The 19131-nt window shown below is 49.5% G+C and overlaps 1 protein-coding gene and 1 long non-coding RNA gene across 2 annotated transcripts in view; one reads left to right on the top strand and one right to left on the bottom strand.

Moving 5' to 3' along the window:
* LOC122549465 (NSFL1 cofactor p47-like) overlaps positions 1-19131 on the bottom strand; it is a 234026-nt gene that overhangs the window by 56740 nt on the left and 158155 nt on the right. The gene's annotated exons all lie outside the window — the stretch shown is intronic.
* On the top strand, positions 4973-19097 carry LOC148150064 (uncharacterized). The gene is made up of 3 exons (XR_015756809.1): positions 4973-5161; positions 9974-10086; positions 18809-19097. It is a non-coding gene; the product is annotated as an uncharacterized LOC148150064 (long non-coding RNA).

Below are 19131 nucleotides of genomic sequence, written 5' to 3'. Positions count from 1 at the left end.
ATTCCATGAGATCTAACCTTGCTAATCAGTCTCCCATGGGGAACCTTGTCGAATGCCTTACTGAAGTCCATATAGATCACATCTACTGCTCTGCCCTCATCAATCTTCTTTGTTACTTCTTCAAAAACCCAATCAAGTTTGTGAGACATGATTTCCCACGCACAAAGCCATGTTGACTATCCCTAATCAGTCCTTGCCTTTCCAAATACATGTATACCCTGTCCCTCAGGATTCCCTCCAACAACTTGCCCACCACTGAGATCAGGCTCACCGGTCTATAGTTCCCTGGCTTGTCCTTACCGCCCTTCTTAAACAGTGGCACCATGTTTGCCAACCTCCAGTCTTCTGGCACCTCACCTGTGACTATCGATGATACAAATATCTCAACAAGAGGCCCAGTAATCACTTCTCTGGCTTCCCACAGAGTTCTCGGGTACACCTGATCGGATCCTGAGGATTTATCCACCTTTAACCATTTCAAGACATCCAGCACTTCCTCCTCTGTAATCTGGACATTTTGCAAGATGTCACCATCTATTTCCCTACAGTCTATGTTTTCCATATGCTTTTCTTCAGTAAATACTGATGCAAAATACTCATTTAGTATCTCCTCCATTTTCTGTGGCTCCACACAAAGGCCACCTTGCTGATCTTTGAGGGGCCCTATTCTCTCCCTTTTGTCCTTAATATATTTGTAAAAACCCTTTGGATTCTCCTTAATTTGGTTTGCCAAAGCTATCTCATGTCCCCTTTTTGCCCTCCTGATTTCCCTCTTAAGTATACTCCTACTTTCTTTATATTCTTCTAAGGATTCACTCGATCTATCCTGTCTATACCTTACATATGCTTCCTTCTTTTGCTTAACTAAACTCTCAATTTATTTAGTCATCCAGCATTCCCTATACCTACCAGCCTTCTCTCTCACCCTGACAGGAATATACTTTCTCTATATTCTTGTTATCTAATTTCTGAAGGCTTCCCATTTTCCAGCCATCCCTTTACCTGCGAACATCTGCCTCCAATCAGCTTTCGAAAGTTCTTTCCTAATACCATCAAAATTGGCCTGTCTCCAATTTAGAACTTCAACTTTTAGATCTGGTCTATCCTTTTCCATCACAATTTTAAAACGAATAGAATTATGGTTGCTGGCCCCAAAGTGCTCCCCCACTGACACCTCAGTCACCTTCCCTGCCTTATTTCCCAAGCGTAGGCCAAGTTTTGCACCTTCTCTGGTAGGTACATCCACATACTGAATCAGGAAATTGTCTTGTATACACTTAAGAAATTCCTCTCCATCTAAACCTTTAACACTATGGCAGTCCCAGTCGATGTTTGGAAAGTTAAAATCCCCTACCATAACTACCCTATTATTCTTACAGATAGCTGAGATCTCCTTACAAGTTTGTTTCTCAATTTCCCTCTGACTATTAGGGGGTCTATAATACTATCCCAATAAGGTGATCATCCCTTTCTTATTTCTCAGTTCCACCCAAATAACTTCCCTGGATGTATTTCCGGGAATACCCTCCCTCAGCACAGCTGTAATGCTATCCCTTATCAAAAATGCCACTCCCCCTCCTCTCTTGCCTCCCTTTCTAACCTTCCTGTAGTATTTGTATCCTGGAACATTTGTATCCTGCCAGTCCTGCCCATCCCTGAGCCATGTTTCTGTAATTGCTATGATATCCCAGTCCCATGTTCCTAACCATGCCCTGAGTTCATCTGCCTTCCCTGTTAGGCTCCTTGCATTGAAATAAATGCAGTTTAATTTATTAGTCCTACCTTGTCCCTGCCTGCCCTGACTGTTTGACTCACTTCTGTTCTCAGCTGTACCAGTCTCAGATTGATCTCTTTCCTCACTATCTCTCTGGGTCCCCCCCGGCCCCCCCCCCCCCCACCTTACTAGTTTAAATCCTCCCGAGCAGTTCGAGCAAATTTCCCTGCCAGTATATTAGTCCCCTTCCAATTTAGTTGCAATCCGTCCTTCTTGCACAGGTCACTTCTACCACAAAAGAGATACCAGTGATCCAAAAATGTGAATCCTTCTCCCATATACCAGCTCCTCGGCCATGCATTCATCTGCTCTATCCTCCTATTCCTGCCCTCACTAGCTCGTAACACCGGGGGTAATCCAGATATTACTACCCTTGAGAACCTCCTTTTTAAATTTCTACCTAACTCTCTGTAATCTCCCTTCAGAATCTCAACCTTTTCCCTTCCTATATCGTTGGCTCCAATGTGGACAATGACCTCTTGCTGGCCCCTTTCCCCCATGAGAACATTCTGCACCCTCTCTGAGACATCCTTGATCCTGGCACCAGGGAAACAACACACTATTCTGCTTTTTCTCTGCTGGCCACAGAAACGTCTGTCTGTTCCTCAGACTACAGAATCCTCTAACACAATTGATCTCTTGGAAGCCGACTTTGCATTAGATCCAGTCTCAATACCAGAATCTTGGCTGTTTGTGCTACGTTCCGTTGAGAATCCATCACCCACTACATTTTCCAAAACAGCATACCTGTTTGAAATGGGTATATCCATAAAAGACTCTTGCCCTAAGTGCCTACCTCTCTTACCTTTCCTGGAGTTAACCGATCTATGTGACTGTATCTGAGACTTTCCCCCTTCCTATACCTGCCATCTATCACATACTGTTGCTGTTGCAAATTCCTCATCTCTTCTGTCTCTCCAACTGATCTACTCAATTTGATAAGATTCGCATCCAACAGCATTTATGGCAGATATAATCTGCAGTAACCCTTAAACTCTCTTTAAACTCCCACATCTGACAAGAAGTACATATCACTGCAAAGGTCATTTTTGCTCCTTCACAATCTACAGACCCAGAAAATAACACCGTCTTATTCCTCTACAAAACACTGCACCAGGTTAAATTAATAGCTATGGCTTATATTTTAAGTTTAATCAAGAGACTTATCTCCACAAAACATATAATCAAGAAATAACCCACTATACTCACTACTGTAGCCTTACTATTGGACAGACTTAAAACAACAATTACTTATCTGATTCTGTGCTGTGAACTTCACCCAAACTGGATCGTCCAAGATTAGTTGTGAAATTCACTGTTTGTTAATTTTCCCAGATGCACTCTGATGTCCAGCGACACATGAATTCAAAAACAGCAAAGGCAGTAACTGTGCAGGTTCTCTCTCTCTCTCTCCTGCACTGTCCTCACCATGTGCTTCCTTTGTCTGCTCTTCTCCCTTTTAAACTGCTGTTGTTTTGACTTTTTTTTCCCCCAAGTTCCAAAACAATGCAACAGCATATAAAACAGTAATTGCTGCTCCTGGAATTCGAGGAAATCACCTCCAGCACCTAAAATACCTCAAAAAAAGGAGCAGCACTTACAGCCAGAAATATTTCCTGCCCTCCATCTTGGATTACCCAGAATACCCTTCATGATTTTGTAAACCTCAATCAGGTCCCCAACCAATCTGCTTTTTCTAATGAAAACAAACATAACCTTCTCAACCTTTCTTCATAGCGAGCACCTTCCATACCAAGCAACATCCTCGTACTTAAATCGGGGGATTCGTCTGAGAGTGGGAGTGGAACACTAAAAGCCAAGCCATGCCCCTCTTACCAGCACCCTCCCCAGTAAAAATCTCATCTTTCCATCACCCATCTGGACCTTGGTCTGTCCTCGGTGTGGAGCTTTGAGTGAATGTAGTCCCTGGTAGCACAGCTGAGGATAGAAGAGATGCCTTGAACAGAAAGGACTACCACCCTCTGGGCTCCTTGATAAAAAGGAAGCTGATTGTTAGTCTAAGTGGCTCAAGATGCCAGGGGTCATCCTGAGCAGAGGCATCATGAGAGCCTTGTTGGCTTCCCTAGCTGGTGGCTGAGACCCCAGCAGCTCCACAAGATTCTGCCTCTGGCCTCATGTACGACCTAGATGCAGCAAGGGGAGGAATAGAAGAGGTTGTGTGAATGAGTGAATTAAAATGGGTCAAATTACATCTATCAACAACTTGTGATATTGCCTTCTAACCTAACCTGTATTTGCATCCATTTCACTTGGACTCATAGCATCATTGAGTCATATACCACAGAAACAGACCCTTTGGTCCAACCAGTCTATGCTGACCATAATCCCAAACTAAACTAGTCCCACCTGCCCTCTGTTGGGGAGATTTCACTGGGGTGTTTAATGTAGGGCTAGTGAGGGTGACACTAGTTCTGCAACAGACACTTCTAGTTCCAGCCCTGAAATGGTTAACAACAACCAAGCGAGCTGCTGCTGGCGACTGCAAGACTACCTGGCTGGAGCTTGTAAGGGATATGCATAATGTTAATTAAATCTTGGAGCCTGTAATTACCAGCCAGTATCAATTGCCCCATCGAAACTCGGGATTAATAAAGAAACCGATCGGAATCTGTAACTGTTAGACAAGTGTGAATTGCTCTATCGGAACCTGTAACTGTTAAGTGTGAATGGCTCTATTTAAGTCTAAAGTTGATAAGTGTAATTGTCAATTTAGTTAAACTGAAACTATTGAAAATGGCTAGCCTGTCAGACGCATAGTAATTCCTTGAAACAATGAACTATTGAATACGGGATCGGAACCGCTCCCGGGGATGGCTGAGCCATTGTCAAGCACAGCAGGAGCTGGACAGGCACTTCGATGCGGCCAATAGGAGGATGGATCCCCAGCGCGCGCAGATGAATGGACCAATGGGGAAGGCGAACTGACCGGGGACTCCAGGCAGCGCGAAGTATAATTGTGTCAAGTTTGAACGAGAAGGAAGAACGCCTTCTCCAACGAATGCATGCTTGTAGATTCGTTGTACCAGTTAAGATTCTGTGAAGAAACGGCTGTCTGCGTCTAACCATAGTTGCCAGTGTGAGTCTCTCCTTCCGAAAGAACACGCAAAGACGGGACCCTGCGGGTCCGTCTTAACATTTGGTGACCCCGACGCGGGAAGGAAAAGAGACAACGGCAAGTTGGCAACGTTGGCGGATCAGGGAGCAGACAACCTTCGGCCGAAGTTTTCTAAAGGTGGGGAAGCGCCTGTTAAATCTAAGGCTTCCAGTAGTTAGATTTTCTCTCAGTTAGTTTCTTGTCTGCTCTCCGACCCTCACCAACCCAAAAAACCTGATCAATTTGACAGCAGCATCGCAGAGTCCTGACTGGTAAGCGTTTACTAACCTTTTAACTTACCTCGAGTGTTTATTTCACTAATGCCTAACTGTTTTTGCCTGAGTTCCTTGTGCAGCTTTCGGAGCCGGAGCGCCTAACTGTGTTTGCCTGAGTCCCTTGCGCGGCTTTCGGAGCCGGAGCGCATATCTGTTTTGCCCGATTTTGCAGATTGTTCTGCCTGACGATTACCTGACGTTACCTACCTGAGCGCTGACCATATTCCTGGATCCATGTTACTGAGCACTTAAAACTGACGAATTTTTTGTTTGCATATTCGTTGTGACCACCGAACATACCTGGGGTGACAGAGATCGGAACTCTTCTCCTAAAGAGGGTTTAACCGTACAGACGTCTGCCTTAGACCGGTTGTTAAGAGCAGAGATCTGCCACGCGAAGGTCAGGCTTTGAAAGATGTACTGTTCTTGAAGCGGTTCCCTTCAGGGGAGATCCGACATGGGGGACCTGAATTTCGGACCACCTAAGTTGACTCACCTCAGGACAGCAGGTCCCGGAGTGCCCTGGTGGCACTGCAGGGACGGTGGGGACATGCCTATTCACAGTCAGTTACTGCTGGATAGCGTAGCCCTGCATAAGGAAACGTTGGACCTGGTGATTGCCCAAGCACCAGAACAAAAGGGAATTATCCTGACAAGATTGAGGTAAACATTTAAAAATCCCACATAAATGATCAAGATTCTGGACGGTCTATTCGAGGAAAGGTGTGTGGGGAGAACTTCCTATTTCTGATTGACACAGGGGCATCTGCCTCCACAATTACTAAATTACCAAGGGGCCTGACCCTCTCGGGCAGGATACTGGAGACTGTGGGATTCTCGGGGATGGTCGAGGAACAGCTTTACACCGTGCCAGCAACAATAACCATCGGGGAACAAAAGATCTCTCTGCCCCTACTCCTGGCCCCAAAGTGTCCAGCTAACCTGCTGGCGAGGGATGCTCTTACCAAGTTAGGGGTCTGCATCCACTGTTCAACTGAGGGGTTGCGACTCCTCTGGCCTGGGGATCCCTCCCCGGACTTAAGGGGAATGGGACAATTCTTGCTTGCCCCCACTTCAGGGGACTCGCGAGTTACGTCTGTAGACATTTACTGGATTCGGCTGTTGTACGCGTTGGAGGGAAGGGGATTGATGGGGGAATTTGAAAACTGGCTCCCATCTATTCCAGGCTCCCAGACATACCTCCCCCCAAAAAACCCCTACCACGTAACGCTAAATTATGTCACCCATTATGACCCTGAGTACGACGACCGCTTCAACGCCCACCTGGGGGATAGAAGGGGTATGGTTAAACTCACGTATCTCATCGCCGGGAAGGAAGGGATTGGCGCTGCAGTCAGCCTGCATCCGGACCAGGCAGAGTGGTATCAGCTAGGGGAACAGGCTGCCCCGCATGTCACACTCGCAATAGCACCCGGATCAAAGGCCCGTAACCTGGGACCCATGGTCCTTGCCGCACTACGATGTGAGTACCAAAAAATAGGAGAAGGCCTCGATGAGGTGTCACTGGATGGCTGCTTCCAGAGACGCCCCATCGATGTGCTAGAAGAAGGGATTTACGAAAAAATGGCGGTGGACAGGTCCCTCCTTTTGGACAATGTCGACCACTGGAAAGCGGCACAACTGCTGCGTGATATAGACCCCATCCTCTGGATGGTACACCCACAGGACACTGGCCAACTGGACGGGGCAGTCCACCTGCAGCTGAAACCTTCCGTTAAACGCTGCATCTGGGTGACACAATATCCTCTCACCTTAGAACAGAGGGAAGGGATTCGCCCAACAATCGGGGGACTGCTAGAAGTGGGGGTCCTCAGGAAAATGAAGAGGGGACACTGGAATACGCCAATCCTTCCCGTCTCCAAGGGGATGGGCAAGGGGTGGCGCATGGTCCATGACCTCCGAAGGATAAATGAAGCCACGGAGACTTTAAACCTGAAGGTCCCTGACCCCTACGTTGCATTGCAGGCTCTCACGCCTGCCAGCCGCTTTTTCTCTGTCATAGACCTGGCTAACGCTTTCTTCTGCCTTCCACTGCACCCAGAGTGTCAGGAGTGGTTTGCCTTCACCTTCGAGGGAGAGCGGTACACATACAATCGCCTCCCGCAGGGGTACAAAGACTCCCCAGGCCTGTTTAGTGCGGCTTTGACCCCTATACTTAAACAGATATCGCTTCCCACCAGCACCACAATCATACAGTATGTCGATGATTTGTTGATTGCCAGTGAAACTGACACCCAAAATTTGGAGGCGGTCCGCACCTTGCTGGACACCCTTGTGGCAGCCGGTTTTAAAGTAAAACGGGAAAAGTGCCAGATAGCCCGGAAATCAGTATCCTTTATGGGACGGATAGTAGGAAAAGGGGGCACCACACTTTCAAGAGCGCACAGGGAAGTGATCCTCTCCTATGGCACCCCTATAACAGTACAGGACATGATGGCCTTCCTGGGGTTATGTGGGTATTCTCGCACCTACGTCCCTGACTTTGTGACTATGACATCCCCACTCAGGGAAATGATCACAGAGGTTGGGGCAAAGAGGCTCAAGAGTCAGTTGCGATGGAACGCGGAGAGAGAGAAATCATTCAAGGAGGTGAAGCAAGCTTTGGGAGCAGCGGCCACGCTAGCGCACCCAGACTATAAGAAAGGTTTCCACCTGGACACGGCAGAGACTGAGGGGATAGTAAACGCCGTCCTGTACCAAAAGGACCGAGGCTGCAGGAGAGTGCTGGGGTATTACAGCTGCCGTTTAGAGCCCATTGAGACAGGACAGCCAGGCTGTGCCAGACTTGTGGCAGCAGTAACGAAAGCGGTCAACAACACTGACCATCTAGTACTCTGCCATTCCTTGACTATTCACACAGATCACAGCATAGGAGCCTTTCTGGCCTCCAACTCATTCAGCTTTTCAGCTGGGCGGCAGGTTAGAACTGAGGATGCCCTTCTGTCACCGCACATTACGTTTGCATCCGATAGGGGGAGTACTAGGAATATGATGGTGGGAGTGAATGGGGGATCCTTGAAACCCCACGACTGTGAGGCCAGAGTGGCTGAGGAGAGGAGGATATGTAAGGGGTTGCACACAGAACCCCTGGCCGAGGCAGACTGGGACCTGTACACCGATGGCAGCAGCCGTCGGGAAACAGGCGGCGTAAGAGCCTCGTATGCCGTGGTCAGAGATTCAGGGGGGGTATACGACACCATCGAGTCTGGGGAAATCCCACAGCCTGCATCTGCACAGCTAGCAGAGATTACAACCCTGACAAGGGCATTAGAACTGAGTGAGGGACACCGAGTTAACATCTTCACTGACTCCAATTATGCATGGACCGCAGTCCACATAGAGGGCACAGCATGGGTTAGACGTGGTTTTAAAACCAGCACGGGGAGGCCGGTAAAACACGACCGGAGTTTGCGACGGTTGCTCCAGGCAGTGCATCGTCCAAGGGAAGTGGCAGTAGTGAAGGTGCAAGGACACTCTGCCTTACGTACCAGGGAAGCGCTGGGGAATGATGCAGCTGACAGGGCAGCCAAGCTCGCAGTGCAGATGGTCACCCTGAGGTCAGGGACAGACACCCAGCAGAGTCCGGGGCCAAGGGAGGGTGGCAGTGATTCCCCTGGGGGGGCGGCTAGGGTTGATGCCATTAGGCATCTGTGTGAGCTGCAGGGATGGGCAAGCAGTGCTGAGGTCAGGGAATGGGAGAATAAAGGCGCAGTCCGACAGTATGTGGAGGTCGAAGGGTCTCAACGGCCCCTTTGGCGATCCCCGGGAGGAGAGGTAGTGGCCCCGAGGGCTCTCCTGCCAACACTTTTCTCTGGAATACATGGGCCAACTCACGTGGGAGTTGCCCAAGTTGTAAGAACCGTCCAGAACCACTGGTGGGCACCCCGGCTGCGGGAACATATAGAGAACCTGAGGGCTGAGTGCAGGGTGTGTAATGAGTACAACACCAGGAGAGTTCTCCCACACCCGATGTTAAAGTTCCCAACCCCGATAGGGCCGTGGCAGGAGATCTGCATGGACTTTACGGACATGGGAGTCAAATGGAGGACCCCAGATAAATACAGATACATGCTAGTCGCAGTGGACAGATTCTCCCGGTGGGTAGAGGCAACTCCTACAAAGACGGAGGATGGGGAAGTTGTTGTGAAGTGGCTCACAAAGGAACTGATTCCCCGCTATGGCGTCCCCCGAAAAATCTACACAGACAATGGGACACATTTTAAAAATGAACATCTTGCCCGGGTGGAGGCTGCTCTAGGATACTTCACCGCTACGGCAGTGTCTACCACCCTGAGAGTCAGGGGTTAGTAGAGAGGGCCAATCGCACGCTTAAAGACAAGATTGCCAAGGTCATGGCAGGGACTGCATTGACGTGGGTGCAGGCACTCCCCCTAGCCTTGCTGTCAATGAGGCAGGAAAGGAGTGGCGATACCTTCCTGACACCCCATGAAATCCTGACAGGTCGCTCCTAATACCTGGCCCCCGAACATCACCCCTGTGGGAAACAGATTGGGATACAATGAATCAGGACATGACACAGTACATGCAAGTACTGGGGGAAATGGTCTGGCTAATATCCAACCAGGTTACGGCTGCACGGCCGGACACCCCCGACAGGTCCCGACCCCTTCGAGAGGGGGACAAGGTCTACCTCCGGCAGATGGGCCGTACGACCTGGGACGAGGGGCGGTGGCATGGCCCCTACCCAGTGACGGGGGTCGCTGCCAACGCCTGGAGGGTGAACCGGGAGGGGGACAATAACTGGCACCATTTCTCTCATTGCTCCAGGTCAGGAAAGCCTAACACTACTCTGACTCCGGTTGCGGAGGTCGCGCCCGACAAGGAGCTGGAAAATGAGGGAAAGTAACAGACTCCTGAACTGGCTGGGTTTCTGCCTAGTGGTAAGACTGTCCGTGCAGGTTTCAAGGGATTCATGTGGAGCAATGGTTACCATACACGCAGATCCCGCGCAGGATAAGACTTTCCAGTTCGATCTGTGCGATGTGATAGACTGTGGGGGGACTGACTCAGAGGAGGGATGGACTGCTTACAGTGTATACATGTGTCCTTGCTCATGCGCCCCCCACATCTTGCACAAATGCTACGGATATCCGAAAGACATCCATACACGCCGCATGTGTGCCTCCTGGGATGATGTTTGGTGGGGGCAGGCTTACACCAGCACCCCGATACGAGCAGAATACTTGGACTTTAGCAGAAAACTCTCCCTCAGGAGAGGGCGAGTCTCTGGCTCGCAAGCTCGTAAGAACCCTTTGCTTCTCCGAGTCAAGCCCGGACTCTCCAATCCCATGATCATGACAGGGTGGTCCAGTGACACCTGCTGGGCACAGGGGCACGAATCCGACCAGTCAGATGCAGCCCGCACGAAAATCCTCTATTTGGCAATTGGGGTTGCAGTCATGGGGGAAAGACCCGGAGGGGATTATCCGAATAAATCTGGGAATGCCTGGTTCTTCCCAGGACCAGCTGGGGGTCCCGTTCGACCGGGATAACCATCCCCCCTGGCCTGTGCCTGGTATAGTTGCAGAGTTTGAATCGCGCAAGCTGACTAAGCTGGTTGATCCCCGAGAGCAGATCGCACCTACCACTGGCTACATGGAGACAAATACCTGGCTGGATCGAGTCATCCAGCTTTCACGACAGGCAGGCCACGACCACTGCTGGGTTTGCGCGGGGGGGGGCGGCCCGGCCTGATAATGAGTAGGACCCCATTTGAAGACGGCCACATGGGCTGTGCGGTCGAACTAATGTCCGAGACTAACCCTACATTGAAGTGCAGGTCATGGGAACAGTACTTTTCGATGGCACCGGCAAACGTTACCCTTCCTGACTTTGTTGTACACCCGCTAGTAAACTTCACCTGCTTCATCAACCCCACACCACTTACCCGAGGATATCCAGTTGGCAGCGTAGACAGGGCAAGCTGCAGCAGAACCTGGGTGCTTACAGGAAGCCGAGCGGCAGCACTAACAGGTTCTGTACAATTGGTTGCCCCTAAATTGGGAAGGGAGCTGTGTCCTGGTCACCCTCAATATCCCGCTCTTCATCTCCCCGTGGGCCCCAGGAGATTACACCCTCCACGAGCCCCCGCCTGGGCTCGCCTCTCTGACCCGACACAGATGGGCTGTTGACCCGCTGTTGGATTTCAAGAATTCAGATGGGGTCTGGATTGATGCCATTGGGCAGGCCAGAAATATCCCCGACGAATACAAGCTGGTGGATGAGATTGCTGCGGGTTTTGAAAGTTTTCCCCTTTTTTCCGCCATTTTCCCGATCACGGTTGATAAAAACGTAAACAGAATCAACCTCCTCCACTACAATATGCAGAGGCTTACCAACCTAACCCGGGATGCAGTTGACGCCATCCATGAACAGCTTGCACAGTCCTCCCTCATGACCTTACAAAATAGGATGGCTTTGGACATGTTACTTGCCGAAAAAGGAGGTGTTTGTGCACTGTTTGGGACCATGTGCTGTACAGCCATATCAAACAACACAGGCCCAGATGGCAAACTCACTAAGACCCTGGTGAAGCTCCGAACCCTGGCTGCTGAGCTGAAGCACCAATCGGGGGTAAAAAATCCAGTCGTCGACTGGCTGAACGCCACATTTGGGAGATGGGGGACTCTGCTAGGGCAGCTGGCCATGGGGGTGTGCATCTCGGTAGCTATTCTTGTCACTTGCGGGTGTTGCTGCATTCCGTGTATCAGGACACTGGTAACACGCACTATTGATCGTGCCCTATCAGGAACAGATGCCTCCTCGCCCGCATACCAGGCGGTGATGCTGGACCGGCCTCTAGCTGAAACTGCCCAGCGAGAGGGTACGCTCCAAAACCCGCACACGTTACATGCGACATCACGGGTAATGAGTCATAGAACATAGAACATAGAAGAATACAGTGCAGTACAGGCCCTTCGGCCCTCGATGTTGCGCCGATCCAAGCCCACCTAACCTACACTAGCCCACTATCCTCCATATGCCTATCCAATGCCCGCTTAAATGCCCATAATGAGGGAGAGTCCACCACTGCTACTGGCAGGGCATTCCATGAACTCACGACTCGCTGAGTAAAGAACCTACCCCTAACATCTGTCCTATACCTACCCCCCCTTAATTTAAAGCTATGCCCCCTTGTAATAGCTGACTCCATACGTGGAAAAAGATTCTCACTGTTGACCCTATCTAAACCCCTAATCATCTTATATTCCTCTATCAAGTCACCCCTAAACCTTCTTTTCTCCAATGAAAACAACCCCAAGTGCCTCAGCCTTTCCTCGCAAGACTATCTACGACTTTCCCCTGTAACCCTAGTGCCCGATTCCCTCACTTTCACCCGGGTGTGGGTACTGTATTCCACAGACCCGGGCTGTGTCATCTGTCCGTTTAAATCGGGAACTCACCCGGCTTTTACCTCAAGGGCCCTTGCTGTCTACGCAGCCGACGGCCTGTGGTGAAATTGCTAGAGTTCTAGGTAATCACTTTTCAAGTGCCTCTAATATGTTTACACAGCTGGCGGGCTGCGGGGGAACTCCTGCTGATTCGAGTACTTAAATCCTAGAAAGCTTACTCAGCTGACAGCCGGATTGCCTCTGCGTGGGGGTAATTGCTTGTGTTCAGGTGCTTGCGGTTTTTTTTTTACAAAAGTGCAGACAATACAGACCCAGCAAGCCCCCATCCCTCCCACCTTCCGAAAACCCCTGTTTATTTTTTTTCTTTTTTTTCTTTTTTTTTTCTTTTTCCCCTTTCTTTTTTTAACCCCCACACTACCACCTAAGTGCGGTAGTGCTTATTTTAGCTTGCGGTTTATTTTTTATTTTATTAAACAAATTACAAAACAGTTTACAAAAAACATTAACAGCTGTACATAAGAGACAGCAATTTTACAAGGGAGAGGAGCAGCAAAGCTAGGCCCCGAACCCTACCGTTCAACCATTCCACAGGGAGAGGACGACAAACCTCAAATCCCAGTTCCACATATGACAAGACAGTGACAATGACATTTGTACATTAGACAATACCATTACATACAAAAGTGCAGACAATACAGACCCAGCAAGCCCCCGACCCTCCCACCTTCCGACCACTCTAAGGCAGCCCGCGCCTACCCAACTTCCGGTTCTCGGTCCACCCCATGCCCCTTCCAGTTCTCAGTCCGCCCTGACACACCTTTCGACCACCTCTAGGACAGCCCGCCCCGGTACCAGCCCAGGGTGACAGCAGTCAGGACGGCCTACCCACCTTCCGGCTTTAGCTTGCGGTTTATTTTATTTTATTAAACAAATTACAAAACAGTTTACAAAAAAACATTGACAGCTGTACACAAAAGACAGCAATTTTACAAGGGAGAGGAGCAGCAAAGCTAGGCCCCGAACCCTACCGTTCAACCATTTTACAGGGAGAGGAGGACAAACCTCAAATCCCAGTTCGACATATGACAAGACAGTGACAATGACATTTGTACATTAGACAATACCGTTACATACAAAAGTGCAGACAATACAGACCCAGCAAGCCCCCGCCCCTCCCACCTTCCGACCACTCTAAGGCAGCCCGCCCCTACCCACCTTCCGGTTCTCGGTCCACCCCATGCCCCTTCCAGTTCTCGGTCCGCCCTGACACACCTTTCGACCACCTCTAGGACAGCCCGCCCCGGTAGCTTGCGGTTTATTTATTTATTTTTTTTAAATATATACAACACTCCTGTTATTTTTTTCTTTTTTCTTTTTTTTGTATTTAACCCCCACACTACCACCTAAGTGCGGTAGTGCTTGCTCCTGTTTAATGTTTTTTTTTTATTTTAACCCCCATACTACCGCCTAAGTGCGGTAGTGCTTATTTTATCCCCAGCACCCATGGTGTGTGTGTGCAGGTGGGAGACACAGTGAAAGACACAAAGTGCACCAATCTTTATTCAATTTCCACCACCAGGAAGATAGGAAAACACCCGGGTGGCCAGTGACAAGCACTGCCCTTCACATCAAGGGACAGTGCTGTGTGATCAAAACAGTGAAGGGGAGGGTAGGGACTAAATCAAATTAGAATTGGAGGCAGAAATAATGCACTCCACTCCCTGCGGCGCCCACCTCTCCCTGAACAACTCCAGGGTGTTGGTCGACACCGCGTGCTCCTTCTCCAAGGACACCCGGGCCCTAACGTAACCGCGGAAGAGGGGCAGGCAGTCGGCCCTAACGACCCCCTCCACGGCCCGCTGCCTCGACCTGTTGATGGCCAGTTTGGCCAGGCCCAGGAGCAGACCCACGAGGAGGTCTTCAGACCTGCCCTCCTTCCTCCGTACAGGGTGCCCAAAGATCAGGAGCGTGGGACTGAAGTGCAGCCAAAAACAGAGGAGAAGGTTTTTAAGGAAATCAAAAAGGGAGTGCAAATGCCCACACCCAATATATACATGGTCCACGGACTCCACAGTGCCACAGAACAAGCAGTTGGGCTGGGAGTCCGTGAACCACCGCAATCTGCAGTTGCAGGGGACCGCTGCGTGCAGCACCCTCCACCCCAGATCCCCGAGAGAAAGGGGGAGGACTCCCGCCTAGAGAGCCCTCCACTGGGGATCCCCACCGCCCGGTGGCAAATGGGCACGCCAAGGCGTGTCCGGACGGTGGATGAGGGAGAAGAGGTGGACGGTGTGCAGCAGCAGTCGGTACAGGGCTCTTCTTTTTATTTCACTAAACGAAACAAAGTTAAAATTTCGGAGGCGGCTCAGGTTGTGGGGCACAGGCTCCCGCGGGAAGTACGGGACCTTGGGGCCAATGTGAAATTCCGTCCGGGCTGGGGTGAGCGCGGATGGGATCCCACCGCACACCTGAGCGTCCTCCAACTGGTGCACTACGTCGGATCCGAGCACCGCCGTTTTAAGGCATCGGATGGCGGTGGCCACGTACTGGACGTCTACCGCTGCCCTGCCTGCTATGTCCTGCGGCAGCGTCCAGCCCAGGCCCCCAGCTTGCGGTTTATTTTTTTTTTAACAGTAACATGCTGACTATAGTACCAGCCAGCACAGAGTCAATCCCCTAAACTGAGGAGACTCTGAATCTCCTGTTTATTTATAAATTATTAAACAAATTACAAACAAACAGTTTACAAGAAAACATTGACAGCTGTACGTAAGAGACAGCAATTTTACAAGGGAGAGGAGCAGCAAAGCTAGACCCCAAACCCTACCGTTCAACCATTTTACAGGGAGAGGAGGACAAACCTCAAATCCCAGTTCGACATATGACAAGACAGTGACAATGACATTTGTACATTAGACAATACCGTTACATACAAAAGTGCAGACAATACAGACCCAGCAAGCCCCCGCCCCTCCCACCTCAGCTTGCGGTGTTTTTTTTTTGTGTGATCAAAACAGTGAAGGGGGAGATCTCCTGTTTTTTTTATTTTTTTTTAAATCCCCTGTTCTTTTTTCCCCCACACTACCACCTAAGTGCGGTAGTGCTTATTTTTTCCCCAGCACCCATGGTGTGTGTGTGCGCAGGTGTGAGACACAGTGAAAGACACAAAGTGCACCAATCTTTATTCAAATTCCACCACCAGGAGGATAGGAAAACACCCGGGTGGCCAGTGACAAACACTGCCCTTCACATCAGAGGGCAGTGCTGTGTGATCAAAACAGTGAAGGAGAGGGTAGGGACTAAATCAAAATAGAATTGGAGGGAGAAATGATGCACGCCACTCCCTGCGGTGCCCACCTCTCCCTGAACAACTCCAGGGTGTTGGCCGACACCGCGTGCTCCTTCTCCAAGGACACCTGGGCTCTAACATAACCGCGGAAGAGGGGCAGGCAGTCGGCCCTAATGACCCCCTCCACGGCCCGCTGCCTGGACCTGTTAATGGCCAGTTTGGCCAGGCCCAGGAGCAGACCCACGAGGAGGTCTTCAGACCTGCCCTCCCTCCTCCGTACCGGGTGCCCGAAGATCAGGAGCGTGGGACTGAAGTGCAGCCAAAAACAGAGGAGAAGGTTTTTCAGGAAATCAAAAAGGGAGTGCAAACGCCCACACCCAATATAGACGTGGTCCACGGACTCCACAGTGCCACAGAACAAGCAGTTGGGCTGGGAGTCCGTGAACCACCGCAATCTGCGGTTGCAGGGGACTGCTGCGTGCAGCACCCGCCACCCCAGATCCCCGAGAGAAAGGGGGAGGACTCCCACGTAGAGAGCCCTCCACTGGGGATCCCCACCGCCCGGTGGCAAATGGGCACGCCAAGGCGTGTCCGGACGGTGGATGAGGGAGAAGAGGTGGATGGTGTGCAGCAGCAGTCGGTACAGGGCCTTTCTCTCCACCTCCCTAAACAAAACAAAATTAAAATTTCGGAGCCGGCTCAGGTTGTGGGGCACAGGCTCCCGCGGGAAGTACGGGACCTTGGGGCCAATGTGAAATTCCGTCCGGGCTGGGGTGAGCGCGGATGGGATCCCACCGCACACCTGAGCGTCCTCCAACTGGTGCACTACGTCGGATCCGAGCACCGCCGGTTTAAGGCGTCGGATGGTGGTGGCCACGTACTGGACGTCTACCGCTGCCCTGCCTGTGGCAGCGTCCAGCCCAGGCCCCCAGCTTGCGGTTTATTTTTTTTTAACAGTAACATGCTGACTATAGTACCAGCCAGCACAGAGTCAATCCCCTAAACTGAGGAGACTCTGAATCTCCTGTTTATTTATAAATTATTAAACAAATTACAAACAAACAGTTTACAAGAAAACATTGACAGCTGTACATAAGAGACAGCAATTTTACAAGGGAGAGGAGCAGCAAAGCTAGACCCCAAACCCTACCGTTCAACCATTTTACAGGGAGAGGAGGACAAACCTCAAATCCCAGTTCGACATATGACAAGACAGTGACAATGACATTTGTACATTAGACAATACCGTTACATACAAAAGTGCAGACAATACAGACCCAGCAAGCCCCCGCCCCTCCCACCTCAGCTTGCGGTTTATTTTTTTTTTATTTTATTAAACAAATTACAAAACAGTTTACAAAAAACATTGACAGCTGTACACAAAAGACAGCAGTTTTACAAGGGAGAGGAGCAGCAAAGCTAGGCCCCGAACCCTACCGTTCAACCATTTTACAGGGAGAGGAGGACAAACCTCAAATCCCAGTTCCACATATGACAAGACAGTGACAATGACATTTGTACATTAGACAATACCGTTACATACAAAAGTGCAGACAATACAGACCCAGCAAGCCCCCGCCCCTCCCACCTCAGCTTGCGGTTTTTTTTTGTTTTTTTTTTATTTTATTAAACAAATTACAAAACAGTTTACAAAAAACATTGACAGCTGTACACAAAAGACAGCAGTTTTACAAGGGAGAGGAGCAGCAAAGCTAGGCCCCGAACCCTACCGTTCAACCATTTTACAGGGAGAGGAGGACAAACCTCAAATCCCAGTTCCACATATGACAAGACAGTGACAATGACATTTGTACATTAGACAATACCGTTACATACAAAAGTGCAGACAATACAGACCCAGCAAGCCCCCGCCCCTCCCACCTCAGCTTGCGGTTTATTTATTTTTTTTTATTTTATTAAACAAATTACAAAACAGTTTACAAAAAACATTGACAGCTGTACACAAAAGACAGCAATTTTACAAGGGAGAGGAGCAGCAAAGCTAGGCCCTGAACCCTACCGTTCAACCATTTTACAGGGAGAGGAGGACAAACCTCAAATCCCAGTTCCACATATGACAAGACAGTGACAATGACATCTGCTGTTTATTTATTTTTTATTTTTTTTATTTTATTTTTTTTTTAAAACATTGACAGCTGTACACAAAAGACAGCAGTGTTACAAGGGAGAGGAGCAGCAAAGCTAGGCCCCGAACCCTACCGTTCAACCATTTTACAGGGAGAGGAGGACAAACCTCAAATCCCAGTTCCACATGTGACAAGACAGTGACAATGACATTTATACATTAGACAATACCGTTACATACAAAAGTGCAGACAATACAGACCCAGCAAGCCCCCGCACCTCCCACCTCAGCTTGCGGTTTATTTTTTTTTTATTTTTTTTTTGCAAAGAAAAACCAGTAAGCTCGACATCTGTGGTGGGTACGTTGCTTGAGACAACTCTGAGAGATAAGATATACATGCATTTGGAAAGACAGGGTTTGATTAGCAGTAGTCAGCATGGCTTTGTATGTGGGAGATCATGCCTCACAAATTTGTTGGAATTGTTTAATGAAGTGACCAGGAAGGTTGATGAGGGCAGTTGTTTAGATGTAGTCTATATGGATTTCAGATAAGTTTCCACATGGTAGGCTGCTCTGGAAGGTTAGATCACATGGAATCCAGGGGCTGCTGGCAAATTGGATACACAATTGGTTTAATGAATGCAGAGGATAACAATGGAAGGATGCTTGTCAGACTGGAGGCCTCTGACGAGTGGGATGCCTCAGGGGTAGGTGCTGGGCCCTTTGCTATTTGTTACCTGTATCAATGATTTGCATTAGAATGTACAAGGCATGGTTAGTAAGTTTGTAAATGGAGCTTGCGGTTTATACTGATTTTTTCTCAACTGGGGACATATGTTTGTGGGTTACAATGATTTTTTTTCTCTCTTGGATAGATACAGATGCTGCAGTTTGCGTGCATGTCCGTTCCCGGTAGACGGGGGACTATCATTAATGTACGGCAATTCACACTGCTCACGGTGACAGGTCTATTTCAGGTTCGTCTATTTCCGTAGGGTACGGGGTTCCAATAGGTGTGTGCTTATGCTTCTTTTTTCCCCTACTGCTACCCAATACTATCCCTTCTCCCTCAGTGTAACATCTGCTGTTCAAAAAAATAAACCCCTTCCATGTTAGTTTTGCCCACCTACATTGGCAGCACTTTGACTTATACTGTACGCTGCAGTCAGGGGCCGAGAAGTACTGTATGCCCCGGGAT

This window comes from Chiloscyllium plagiosum, unplaced genomic scaffold, assembly GCF_037043375.1.
Source record: "Chiloscyllium plagiosum isolate Xiang-an unplaced genomic scaffold, Cpla_swu_hap1 HiC_scaffold_4, whole genome shotgun sequence".
NCBI classification, from domain to species: domain Eukaryota; kingdom Metazoa; phylum Chordata; class Chondrichthyes; order Orectolobiformes; family Hemiscylliidae; genus Chiloscyllium; species Chiloscyllium plagiosum.
Note: the sequence above shows the minus strand (reverse complement) of the source record. Positions and strands in the feature narration are given on the sequence as shown.